The 14,761-nt window shown below is 33.7% G+C and overlaps 1 protein-coding gene across 3 annotated transcripts in view; it reads left to right on the top strand.

Moving 5' to 3' along the window:
* The window catches only part of LOC128672643 (uncharacterized protein), a 315,359-nt gene that overhangs the window by 56,413 nt on the left and 244,185 nt on the right, over positions 1–14,761 (top strand). The window lies entirely within an intron of this gene.

The following is a 14,761-nucleotide window of genomic DNA, read 5'->3' as shown; positions in this document are numbered from 1 at the left end:
CGCTGCAGGTGCTCGCGGGAGCTGAGACATTAGTCTCGAGTAATGCTAGATTAAGAGGACAGGTTAAAAAAGCATATTTCAAGTTTTCACATCCACACCCGAAGGTGATTTTCAGAGAAAGAAAACTTCATTGTTAATATTGTTAAATATTTATTTTATTTGAAGGGGTCCCTTTTTTCATATAATTTATTTAGTCTTTGGTATACCGGTTTTGCCATTAAATATTTTGCAGTAGTTAATTATAACGTATGCCAAAAATCAATTAAATCTTAGACCTATGTCAAAGACTTAATTGATTTTTGGCATACGTTATAATGAATCATCAACAGTAATAATTGTCAATTAGAGTGCACTTTTTGCGATTGTCGTGAAGATCATAGAACCTAGGTTTAAATCTTTAACCATTTATAACCTGCCCTGGGCTTGAAACATGTGGTGCATCATATTAAATCTGACAATTCACTAATGAAAGAATTTCGGTGTTATTGGAGAATAGTGATAACTCCTTAGACTATTTTGATATAAAATAAAATATTTATAAAACTTACGATATTTCTTTTGAGACGATATAAAACTTTATTTCTGTGCAAAAACTCATCCACAAGAAGGAATCACACATCCACGAAATCTCCGCATAATTGTCTCATACATTATTCAGAGAGACACGTGTCGTCGCGGGAAATGTTTAAGAAATGCCAGATGAGAAATAATCACCTTGAGTCGTTTCCGGTATGACGTCAATTTTTCACATGTGTACGAAAGTACAATATATAGCATAAAAATTAACAAGCGTGTTTCAAATATTTTGTTGCTTCCGGTGAAGGTAACCATCGTGAGTAAACCTGCATACCGGTTAAGTTCACCATTGTGAATGCGACTACTTGACACTAGATGTAGCTAGGTCTTATAAAATAATGTCAGATGCCTTTATACGACTTGAATTAAATCTACACAGATTTAATTATTGATTTTGGAATATAGTTTTATGGCTTTTTATCACTCACGTCTGTCTCTTCATCTCATCTTTCGAATGTGTTACCCTAGCAGGGTTAGTTTAGCAATAACACACAACAACACAAAACTATATTCCAAAACTGCTATGATTTTCACGAAGCTTTAGAGCACAACATTATTACAACATCTGAATTCCGATCCCGAGTAACTTCCCGATTCCCTCAAATTAATACCCCACATTAAGCAAACTGATACTACAATATATCGTGTAATCCCTAATCCCGGAGTTCCCACGGGATCCCGTATCCCGTTTAGTGAAGCCTGCATTAAATATAAGGCGGCGTGCGTAATGACATCTTTGGAGACAAAATGCTTGATGTGAACATAGATTTATAATGTTGTAGAGTTTGTAACTAAAATGTAAACTCTGAAATTTTACTTTAAAAATCTTTTATTTTAATAAAAATATTTGAATAGTTATTTGTACATATAATTGAGTAAAATCTATTTAAACTAACGTTAACGATAAGAAAGTAGATTTTTGATACTACGTAACAAAATATATTAAAACTGAAATGACCGTTTTACAAAGGTTTTTAGTTTTTTAATGATTATCGATGTAGCTAGAGATATCAGAATTTAATTTATTACTACTCTTGAATAGCGTAAAAAATCCTTCTTCCTCATATCGGTATATAATATATAAACTCATGTGGCACGAGTAGTATTCACGACCTTTCCCATGTCCACCACTAAACCACCACCGCTTCAGCGTAAAACATGACATGAAACATATGAAGTTTGAAATATTCAATTTTAAGCGTTAATCCTTGTATTCTTTATTAAATTCCGTTGTAACTCTATGGTGATAATGACGACTCATTTATAATGGATATGGGTGTGCGTGTGTTAATGTTGTTGAGGGTCGCATTGAGTGTAGCTATTAGTACCGTAAAATCAAGAATCGCTTGGTGTTAATTTATCATTCGTTGTGTTACGGCCAAACCCCGACCAGAGAGACGACAAGACACCTATGCATCTACATACATATTTAATGTAGTAAAACAAACAGACAGACATTTTTTTTGACACCTCTTTTTTATCTTATTTGTAACACACACAAAATAATTGTGTGTTTAGTGGGGATGACATTTATCAAAATAAACAAATAAAATTATTTTGGTATGTAGAACAATTATGCAGAAACGTATAATGTTTAACAGGATATAAGCCTTTAGTCAGAATATCAGCTGTCATTTCTTCTGTACATAAATATAAAATTTCTATATATTTATTCTTAACAACAGAGATGTTGTACGTAAGAGATTTCGTAATGTTATTTTGCATCATTGTGACCTTGATTGCTTGATTGTACAATTTTAATGCACTTTGATTGTCATTCCTAGATCTAGGTTTAACCTAAGATGAGGAGGCTACACCTAGTATAACCATCGCACCTGTCTGTCTGTCTGTCCTGTCTGCTAAACCAGAGTCTAGAGTGCTGCACTTTGGAGTTTCGCACAGTCAAGTGCATGAATCCTACCCTCTACTTTTTAACAGTAGTAGAATGATGTAGATGTCGGCAATCATTACCGGATTCAGCATTCAAAAGCCAGCAATTAAATAAAGTTGCTTCAAAGCATTCTTCGACTGCATTTCAACTCTCAAGTTCGGGCAATAGACGCATTCAAAAACAAGGCGCCGCGCTCACTGGCAGTAATAGAGTTGTCAAATTTTACTATTATTTGATATAATTGAAGAGCAAAAAATCCATGTTATCTTTAAAACATGTGATCAATTCTTTAAGTCATTCGCACAATCAATTTGGCCATATATTCTTAAATCTTTAATAGCCTATATTTGAACTGGGTTATTTAACTACTCCCATGACAAATTTCATATTCTTTATTTATATTTTTTTATTATTTCCTCACCATAACCACAAAAAAGTATACAACACAATTTAAGACTAAGTACCTATTATAAGATCATAAAAAAACAATCCAGAGGTTTAGCCGTAAAAGTTGAAGAGACAGATTGACTTGCGCATTTATAACATTAGAATGGAAGTATGAATATAGTTTTCTCAGTTAGCCTAGAATTGCGATTTCCACACAGTTTTCCAATGCTTCAGTGTTCGCCGATCCTAACTCTTGTCCACAATTTCCATCCCAACTGTTCGGGCAAAGTTGGGATTGTTTTTACCCGGGCACAGTTCCATATCTGTTGGAATTAGCGCCACCTGCCGGAGATAAACGTCTTTAATTACCTCTGTAGTCTCCCTGAGGCAGTTTCACCCCTCTCGCTTTTGTCGGAGAGGTGGATTTTACATTGCATCGTGTAAGTAATAGTGTTCGTGATACACTTCTAGTAATTTTAAAAGCGTATTTATAATTTTATTTTTGACCACACCAAAGACTAACAGAGTGATGTACAGAAAGCTGCAACGAAAGTTTGAGATTGAGCTTGCAAAAGTTTATGTGAAGGTCTATAAATGAATGTTTTGTTTTAGAATTTTACTTATTTCTTGTGTATAAAATATTATTATACCAAATTTGGCAACACAATTTGCGTTGTCTGCCACACTCGATGTACGAGTGTCGGTGTTTGGTACAAAGACATTATTTTGCTATCGCGACTTCACGCGCCATTACTTTCTGTCAATATTTCGACACTCCATATATTACAGTAAATAAATATCTATACTTTTGTATCAGTTCTATAAAAAAATGTTACGTAATATTTTGATTCGGTGTTTTGGATTTCCTTAGAAGTGATGTTTAATAACAATAGGAATAATCATGGTTAATGGATACTTCAGACTTCGTACCATTTTTAGGGGTTTACCTTTTTAAATTCTGATGGTTTAAATAAGGCAATGAAATAAACAAGAAAGTGTTTAAAGATCCCTTCTTCATAAAAGACTCGACCCCAATTTATTTATACATTTTATTTCATATTAAAACACTCAATTCACGACCATAAATACCCCGTAATCCCCCTCATGAAAACCCTAATGCGATGAATATAGCTCACATTAGAGGACATTCCCAGATAATATAAAAATAAACAGGTTTCCTAACTTGAAAATATGACATTTAAAAAGATTGCGCTCGTTTACACGGAAGGCGGATTTTTGTATAAATATTATAAAAATAAGACGCGTGTATGTGTCTATCTGTAGAGGTATAAACGCGTTGAACTAAAAAAAAAGTCGCACGAATTATAATGCGATTCGCGAGGCTTAGTTGTATAATTTTATTTTACCCGAGCAAAGCCGGGACGGGCGTTCTTTATAAACCTCTTCCGAAGATGTCTGACAGATAACGTATAGCCAAAACTACTGAAATGTATTGTTTCCTTGGTTAACGTATGGAATAACTAGAAAAGTATTTTCTTCACTTTTTTTTGAAAAAGCGGGATTTTCAAGATAGCGCTCAAAAGAGACTAAACTAAAATAAGAAACATTCACGAACAACCAACAAATGCGTCAACATTTTTTTATGCGAGTACTTCAAGTTTAATCACAGTTCACCCCGGGGCGGGAAGACATTTTCAGACAAAAAAAAAACAATTTTGACACAATTACAAACTAAACTGTGAGAGGCAAAAATCCCTTTTAGGGAAAAATAAATAAAAAAAAGTTTATTGCATTGTCCTTAATTTACGAGCATCGTTGCAGGCCTCTAATTTTCCACGCGCCGCAGCCAAGTACAATGAGCTACAAAATATGTTTCTTAAAATTCTGTAATGTTATTCTTTATTTTTTTAAAGTTCATGTAAAATAGACGAAGGAGATTTTATCAAGAATTAGAGGCTTGACTGAATCAAACGACACTGGAACCTTCAAGAAAAGAGAGGGAATGAGTCTACCACAATGGATTTAGTAAGTACTTCGTACAACGTACCTACTAATTCCATGTCTGCCACTTCTTGAAAGACCGGAAACGCTACTCATACACCTCTGGGTTGCAGTTGCCATGTGTCAATGTGTGTCATGTTATTCTGTGTATATTACCTGGAATTAGTAGGTACGGAATATATTCCTTTTTCCTGATTCCTGCCTGATTCTGATTTTACAAGATTTGACTGGCATTTTTTCTTTTCATCTTATTTTTGCACGCAAGTTTGAGGCATGTAGTTCCTGGCCTCGAATAAGACCCCTCAATATCCTATCGTGGATATCGTACTAGTAACTAACACGCGATGGTGACACAAATAAAGAATCGAAAGCACAGATAAGTGGACAAAACTAAATAAAAAATTATAAAAAATTTTTCAGTGCAGTATACTCGTCCATTATAAAACAGGACTCGCAAAAAGCGTAATTACGATGTGTTGCCGCATTCTTCCTCATTTCCCGGTTTTTATGTAGCATTTCCCGCCAAATCACAAGCGCTCCGGCTCGGAAAGGTTTTTTATGGCGGGACCTTTTTACGTATCACGTGTGTTTATCTGAATGTAATTAAATGGAGATGTTTTGTTTGCAAGTTAGCTCTGCTCAGCTCATTCATAAAACGTTCAACGCTTTATTTGTCGATCCGGGAGGACGACGTTATTGGAACCACAGAAATCGGAATATTTTGATTTGGGGAGTTTTATAGTCATTCAATGACGTGCCAGCTGCTTCCAGATTTCAGACCATATTGTTAAAGTCATTAAAGGGTAAGGGAAGAAGTCTTATCATAGAAAAGCTGTCACTATTTTAGAATCTTAATTCTATCAATGAACTTGGCTTTCCGGGCTTAACTTCTAGCTTTGTCTATCCCGCAAGGGATAAAGACATGATACTGTATCTATAACAAAGTTGCGTGTGGACGTCATTCGAGGTGACTAAGGGACACACAGCCGTAACAACTGATAAGCAGCAATTGCATTCCCAAAAATGGTTGACATCAGCCAGGCTGTTGATTGTAAAGTAAGCCAAATATTCAAAATTAAATGGTTAATTTTATACGTGGCTTGGAGCCTCACAGCTCCGAATGTTAACGGGTACACGTGATAATGAGAGAGAGAAAGAGAGAATGTATTTCTTATACCTAACCAATTGGACATTGTAATCTAATCACAATTTCTAGTTTATAATTTAGTGTTGACTAGCATGCAAGTGTTTTGAATGTTATTTCTGTTAATCTGTATGTGTCTATATATAAATAAATAAATACAACTTTAATTATGGTGAAGTTTCCGATCTTTTTGTACCAGGGCTAAAAGTTACCTAGTTACGACCCTATAAGTTCTGTACAACCGCTCGATATCGGGATACACGAACGATTTGCTGCCCAATCATGCTCGCTCGATGGTTATTGACGCATACGATTCAATATATGTATCGAAATTTCAGATTATGTTATTTTGTTTAAACCATGTTACTGATATGGGGCTGACAAAATGAGAGGTTAATTTGCAATCCCCTTAATTTTAATTGAAGGAATTACATTTGAGGAAGTTATATTATTGTATTATATTTTTCATGGCCTTTTGGTTCTACATTAGATCAATTCCATTAACAATTAACATAGCGGAGCTCCCGGCAAGTCGAGCGCAAACGCTGGCGTACCACCCATTTCTGGAACCATTGTTTTCGTGCCTCTATTTGAGAATCTCTGGTTAGATTTAGAACATTGAAAACAAATGACATTTTGATGTATTTGGTGGGATAGAAAATTGTGGATAATTTTGAACGCAACATTTGGTATACGATCAAAAAATTTACAAAAAATAAAAATTTCTATAATTGTCGGCACTAATTGTAAAAAGTAGCTGTAACAAGTTTTTACAATAGGCTTATAATTAAGAGGCGATTACATAGCTTGACATTCATTATACACGCTTACATGTACTAATTATAGCCTAAGCCTGTATAAGAGTGACGTTAAACTTTTAATCCCATTATAATGGCGATCGGAATCATCACTAAGACGATTAATGCCAATTTGTGAAGTAGTGTGTCAGGGTCTTTTGTTTGCCATGTAGTTTGTGGAGTATATATTTATTGAGTATATATTTGCCCGCGGCTTCATCCAAGTGAATTTTCTACATAGTACTTTATATGCATGTATATACATATGTCTTTCTATACTTCATATATATTCGAAACAACAAATAAATAAACTAACTTTAATATTTGTAATATTTATAAATATTAATGTTCATATTAACGTTTTTTTTTATAAAATAAATTGCGCCCTATGTCTTTGTTCACTTGGGTAATTATAGATAAAAATATTTTAAGTGCTCTTTTAATTAATACGAAATTTCATGATCTGTCTGAAGAATATCTCATTGATAACTCTAAAAGTAACAAACCTTTAAAAATTGACAATACTGTACTTTCTCCTAAGAATTTAATAAAAACCCTAGTGTAACCGGGCAAGAACATTTTTGCTGAATAGGGCCCTTTCAAAGCTGTTCTTCCAAATTGTGAAGAGCTATGCGTCGACATATTTTAATTTATTGCGTATACTGGACTTGTTTCGATGAATCCATTAAATGAAATAAAGCTTTGATATTATTTATATCCTTAGCAATTAACAAATCATTTTTGTGTTGTTCTCGGTATTTATTTAAACTTTATTGGTAATGGTGTTACCTATATATTCTATGGGGATATTAATTCCATGTAATTTTTGATGTTTATAAGAAATACTTTTTTTCTTTCTTGAACACATTTTCGAGAATGATATGGCTATTATCATAGCATCAAATATCTTTCATAGCTTAGCTTTTGCTATCAAAAAGCCCTAAAGTATTTGTCGGTGCGGCTTAGCGGGACGAATTCAATTTAGATCATTCTTTTATGTAGTGATGCGCGAAAACACATCTATTCCCGATCGGGAAATGGCGGGAGCCGCGCCCAACGATGGCCACATTTTATTTCTGAGGTACGTACTGCGTACTGCGATGTGTGTGTTCGTTTCCCTCATGTTTGGTTGATTTGATTCGTTGTTCAGTTTTTTTGTTGCAATAAAATAGATTTTTCTTTTATTTTTTTAGTTGTTATTTTTGTTTTACCCTTTATTTATCATTGTTTGTAATATTACAACAATATTCACTTATACAATATGAAATTATATTATCTTTATAATCTTGTATTAATTTTAGAATGTTATACTTACGGTACGGTGCGATCTACATTTTGTTTAGGCATAAATTCATAATCGATCCATCTTCTTGTTCAGAATTAGGTAGATCCAATTGAAATGGATTAAATTTAAGTAGCTAGATTATTTTCATGGAAGCGAAGCTACGGGTGCGGCCACTCCAGAAAAATACCAATAACTGCAAAATATCTTCAAAAAATCGATATCGATGTTTCGCATCACTAGCAGAGCATTATCCCCGATTGGGGCTAGGGTGCCCAAATTGGATCTTTGCATAAAATGAAAATCGAATCGGAACTAACGAAATAGCCGAGAGGTTTCGTCGCTCGATGCGACCCTTTATAGAATTATGAGATGAGATAGCCCTATCCTATTTTCGAATATTTATTAAATAAGAATATATTGACCATAATATGTTGAAGCCAACACAGTTTAAACCAAGATCAACAGAAACTTTAAACCCTTGAAATAAACTACTATTAATTACCATTACCTTGTTGGTAGGCAAGGATTAACCTAAATAGCACACAAACCGGTGATCTTATAAAGTATCGTTAAATAGCATCATTAATCTTGCTTAAAATTTGTATAATCTGAAATAATATCCTAATGTTATGAATGCAAAAGTAATGTTTATCGCTATATTTATTATTGAAACTATTTATATATTGAAACATATTATAAATTAAGAAGTACGGAAAACCATATAACGTAACATTCATACCGGAAAATTGTACCGTTCTCGTGAGAAAATTACGCAGGTGCAACCGCAGGCAAAATCTAGTGCTTTCATCTTATGTAGCGAGAATGAAATTAAACGATCCATAAGTTTGTTCGACGTTATGGATATCGATTGTGTCCAGTCGCCTAAAGGCAATTAACATACGATACTCACAGTTATAACTTCGAACTAACGTACAGGTTTTCTAACGAGCTTTATTTTTTGGACGTAAAATAAAAGTTGATGTAGCCGATGAGTTTTTTGAGAAATACTATAAATAATTTAAAATTTTACGTGAAAATGAGCACGTAAAAATTATATTCCACGTTTATGTGTCTAACTAAATTATTCCTGAAAATACTTGTCAATATCGTTCTTTGAAACATATAACACTTCCCAAACTGCGTAAAAGGCAAAATCGTTTTTTCGGTCAGTTGTCCGGTAAATCTGATAGGCGTAATGAATGGCCTGGGACAACATCCATTTTGAGGCTTAAACACAAAATGTGTGTTGTTTATTTTGTTTGCTTTCTGGACGGTAAGATATAGTTTTATTACTGTAGTAACTTATGGAAAAGGTGAAAACTTCTGGTGAAAATTTTGGAAAATTGACGGTACAGATGGTCTAAGAAACTCCTTCTAATTGAAATATTGTTTTTTATTTATTTGAAATTATTATATTGTTAAATCCCGCAGGAATGGGTAAGTTCCGTCACTTTTGACGTTAACTTTTACCTACGCAGAAAATGGTAAAGTGCGCCATAAAAATGCGCAAATAACCTTACAAAGTCAAAGTCAACGTCAAAGTTGACTGGTGCTATTCACCCGAGGGCGAAGTGTGGGTTTGCATTTTCTCTTCTCACCATCGAATCGATTCGAAGTGAGACACAGCGAACCAATGACATTGCAGTGTGGTTGTCGTTGCGTCACAATGGTGCAATGTGATTGGTGCGCCGTGCTTGTTATGAGTGTGTCGTTATGAACTAACTTACAAAATCACTCTATATTGGGTTCAATCATCCATACAATAATATAAAGAGAAAAAAGAACTATTTTTGTTTTAAACTCATCTGCCTCAAATAGGTCTAGAAGTAAAAGCTTGATATATAAATTTTCCCACTTATAACATTAGTATTTAGTACTGTGTACACATTTTTGGCATCCTTGTCCACAACTTTGAAATCAGCGTACAATAATAGCGAAGAAACTCAACCCCGTAATACGGAGAACGTTAGAAATAACTAAACTAACAATGACCACAATGCAAGTCAAACAGCAAGACAGATGGGTGTCCCGTTGCTACTAATGCACTGGTGTCAACGACCCGATGCATCCATCATTTTTATTAGCATTTGCTAATATCACGGAAAATGGAATGGACCCCGGTCAGGGGATCGGATTTCCCATTTTTTATGGGTTTAACAATCGAGGGTAAAACAATCGTGAATTTTCCGGTTGAGTTAAGCAATATTCTATGACATAATAATGTTGAACAAAGTATTACAATTACAATAATAAATAAATAAATAAATTAGGACAAATCACACAGATTGAGCTAGCCCCAAAGTAAGTTCGAGACTTGTGTTATGGGATACTAACTCAACGATACTATATTTTATAACAAATACATAATATAGATAAACATCCAAGACCCGGGCCAATCAGAAAAAAATCATTTTCCATCATGACCCGACCGGGGATCGAACCCGGGACCTCTCGGTTCAGTGGCTAGAACCTTACCACTGCGCCACCGAGGTCGTCATTCATGTAAAAGATGTCACGATCAAGAAGGGAAAAGTAAAAAAAAGACTACTCAAGTCTGAATTGGACGTCGGACGTATAAGAAATAACGTCAACGACACTGCGAGCTGTTGAGATGAGTCTTTGATTAAAATGTTTTATTATTGTCAGAGTCAACCATCAAACATTAAAAACGTGTCATCAGATTATTGACAGGCAAACACAAATATTTAAACTAGCTATTTATACTGTGGCGAAATCATGACATCGTCAACCAATGTGTATATGAAAGGAAAATTAAAATTTCTCTGCATGTAAGTTTACTTTTCTTACAAAATGTAGTAGAAGAAAATCTCGTAAGAAATTCTGGTATTGTGTGCAGTAACAATCACGTAATGAGATCCAGTGAGAGCAAAACAGTATTGGCAATAAAGAAAACAAGATATGAGTCGCACAAGTTTTTAAGAAACTTAGAAAAAAAAATGTAAATATTCGACTACACTTTCTGAATGAAAATTAAGAATGTGTTTCTTGAATTTTTTAATCATAATTTTATAAAACAACTATTTAATTAAGATTCAAATTACGATTGAAGTCCTAATTGTCAATATCTCTTGCAGGTAAGCGATCACCAGTCATCATTTGTTTATCACTGCGTACTTAAACCATGGTAAGTTTCGTTTTTTATTTCAACAAAAAGACATATAGCTATTATTATTCTATCACATTCTACCTTACTTAATCCTGGAAGTGGTTTCAGAACTAATTCCGAAACAGGACACCGTAATCTGACCATTTTAACTACAATAGCTTGTGTTAACACCAGAACTTCATACGAATACAGCACTATTGTACAAACGTGTTCAAATTCTCCCTCCCCGTCGGGAGATTACCTTTTGTATGTGGTAACACTAGAGCTATATTACTAGGGTACATTAGTTAATTCTGTGTCCGAATAACTTAATACCGAAACAGCACCCGCCAGGGTTGCCAGCAGCCATGTTAAGCAATATACAAAATCGAGAGTATTAGCTGAATTTATTTCCTAAAATTTGTGAAAAGTTTTTGTTTTTATTTATTGCATTAATTTTGTTTGACTTTATTTTATCCATTTATTTTTTGATCTTTTGTAATTCCTTTTTTTTTCTCTCAAATTTCCACCTTGTAATCAATTTAAACCTAACTTAAGCCATGACTATCAATGTCTGATTGAATATTACGGGAGATCGTATAAATACTAATTCCATAACAATCTATGATATTTTTCTGAAATAGTAATCGTACTGAAATAGTAGTCTAATTTTATGATTCAATAATATCTTCAAAGTCGACACTGATAGTAAATTACTAAGTTTGACTTTAGTTATTTTGTAAAAATGAAAAATTAAAAAATCCTATATATTGGCAACCCTGTGACTATCGCAGAATGCACACAGACAATGGCTCGTTCGCAAATGGTCCTGTTTATTGTTCGCGAGCGTCGCGTTCGATGAATAAACTGTGTAGCGATCGGATTATGACCATTGTTGATGTCCCATTCGCAGGACATACGTATTGTACGCACATTACATATAGACACCTTTTTTACATATATACACACACTCTCACTTTTTCTAGCAAAATCATTTTACGTTCCGCGACAAAAAGTACATTATGGAGGGCAGTCGCTTACGATATTTATGTCCATCTATAATAAAAATGTCTTAAGCGGCATCCCTCCATAAGATATCCAATCTCGTGGAACGTCACAAATCATTTAAAATGTTCTCTATTACCAAAAATCCTGTTGCTTTCAAATAAGATATTATTTTTTAAATCTCAAACGAAGCTCAGTGCCTCACGTCTTGGCCGTGAGTTGTTACGTCATCGTTGCCAGCTCGCAATATCCTAAGCTTTGAAGTGCCGCCGGAAAGGGTAAATATTGTGTGTGATAACAACACCAGATTTCAAATTAAATACGATATAAATGTGATACTAAATAATTTTATATCGACAGTAAATATATTCTGGTAATAGTATCTATCATAGCTGAATCGGAAAAAAAAAAATATATCGTTATTTCTTGGGGTTGTTGCGTATCCAAATAATGACGTCACAAGTTTATAAAAAAATATGCTCTGTTACGCAAATTGATCATTCATTTGATTATCGGATGATCATCAATCTGATCTTATAAAAATTGATTGAGAAAAAAACAGAAAATCCCAATAAGTCTTAGTATGGAAAGTCGAAACCTTACGTTTCTTTTCACAATTTTTTATCTATGTGATATATCATATATCATTATACAAACTTCTATTTTATTGAAATATATAATGAACATATTTATATACTCTTGATAATTTGTGATGTCAGAACATACCGCTCGGCATCTGCGAGAAATGAGTTCATCGAAACAGATACCAGCGGTCGCTGGAAATAATGTTTATTTGGTGAAAATTTACTAAATATTGCTAGTTTTATTCAAATTTAATCATTTGCATTTTAGGATGTTGTAATATTTATTTTTGCAAGTTCGAAAATCAGCTTCTAATCTGCAGTCGAAGTCAGCTACATCTGCAATACTGTAACTGGCCATCACGATCAGTGACACCGAAATAAAAACAAAATTGGGTTTGCACTTTTAGGTAAATCGGGGCTCTAATTACCACTCAACAATTGCGTTGTTGATGAGCTATATAATATTTTTCTTTCTAAAAATTTGGATTTTTATGCAAACAAGGAAAAAATAAACTGAAAAACAAATCTTCGTAGAATTGCTCTCGCTTCTTATTTTAGCTAATTGAAATTTAATTATTCTTCGTCGAAACTTTATAATGAATTGTTAATTAATGACTCCTTTTAATCCTTATTAAAAAGTGCCTGCGCTTTATTTATTTTTAATTCCTTAATTGATTAATTACAAGATCAGTCTCCCACCCTTCGGGATGAAAGAATTGCTGATGCTCTCGGATTAACTCATTAATTATCTTCAAGACAATATGCCTATAATATAACTATTTGTTCGCCGCGAACGTAGACCTCGCGAATACAATTTTTTTTTACAAAATTGTGAATATTTCAAAGACCACGTATAAGTTTTTGATGCTCCACGAACTTAAAAATTCTATTGACAGATAACTATATCATTAAAAAAAACTTCAAAAAGGTATATAGGAATATACCTTTTAAATTTTATCAAAATCAGTCCAACGGTTCGAAAGTTATCGCGTTATAAACATACATACATATAAAAAATGTATTTTTGCCTCAAGTCAAATTGTAACATATACATTTACTGACAGTTACTACTTTAAAAAAACCATCGATTGTAAAACAATTAAGTACATAGTTTATTTCATTATATCAGAAAGAGCAATCATATGTTTTAATATTTCACAATCACAATATAATCGTATCTAGCAGCGCGACTAAATGTAAGTAGTGCGGAGTAAATTTACACTGTGTGCGTTTTACTTAGTCCACAATATCTTCTCACAGTGCGGACGCCGACACGGACATCGATAGCAATAACCTTCGCAATATATCTGCACAATCCACGGCTGCAGGTTACTCGTAGGTGGCGTTCATATGCTACGATTATTATCTGATTACCTAAGATTTGTCCTCATTGAGACAAAGCGATGCGATGCCACACGACGTAAAATATCAAAGTGTCGACGTGAGTATAATGTCCGTTTTCGACTATTAAGACACTGTGATACTCATCTATACATGTAATATTTTCGTATCGCGACGCATCGCGAGGCTTTGTCTCAATGTAGACGAGGAATAACAAACAACAATATACATTTAATATTAGGTACTTTAAATAAAAGGGTGTTTTTTAAAGACTATTTTCAAACTTTTGCGTTATTTATCTTAAATTTTGATTTGCAAGTTTTTGTTGCATAACAGCATTGATTTTATGCAATATTATTAATATAACATCGTTATCCCTATTACGAACAATCGATCCATATAAACCGAAATTCGACCTGTATAAACGACTGAAGTCGTAATTTATCTATTTTAATTACTTCCAGACTAGGTTGGGGGTAACTTGGGTTTGACCTTTTTACGTGTCTCGGGTTTTAAGAGCGGACATTTTATATTACGAGCTAACTTTATTGATTCTCCTGTGTCGACTGCACGATTTAATAATTGTAATTGATATTCGATTGCATATTTTAAATGGTGGAAATCATGCAATATAATTAATTATAAGTCCCTGATAAGATTTGCTTGAAAAAGAAGACTTAAAC

This window comes from Plodia interpunctella, chromosome 9 (assembly GCF_027563975.2).
Source record: "Plodia interpunctella isolate USDA-ARS_2022_Savannah chromosome 9, ilPloInte3.2, whole genome shotgun sequence".
Lineage (NCBI taxonomy): Eukaryota > Metazoa > Arthropoda > Insecta > Lepidoptera > Pyralidae > Plodia > Plodia interpunctella.
Note: the sequence above shows the minus strand (reverse complement) of the source record. Positions and strands in the feature narration are given on the sequence as shown.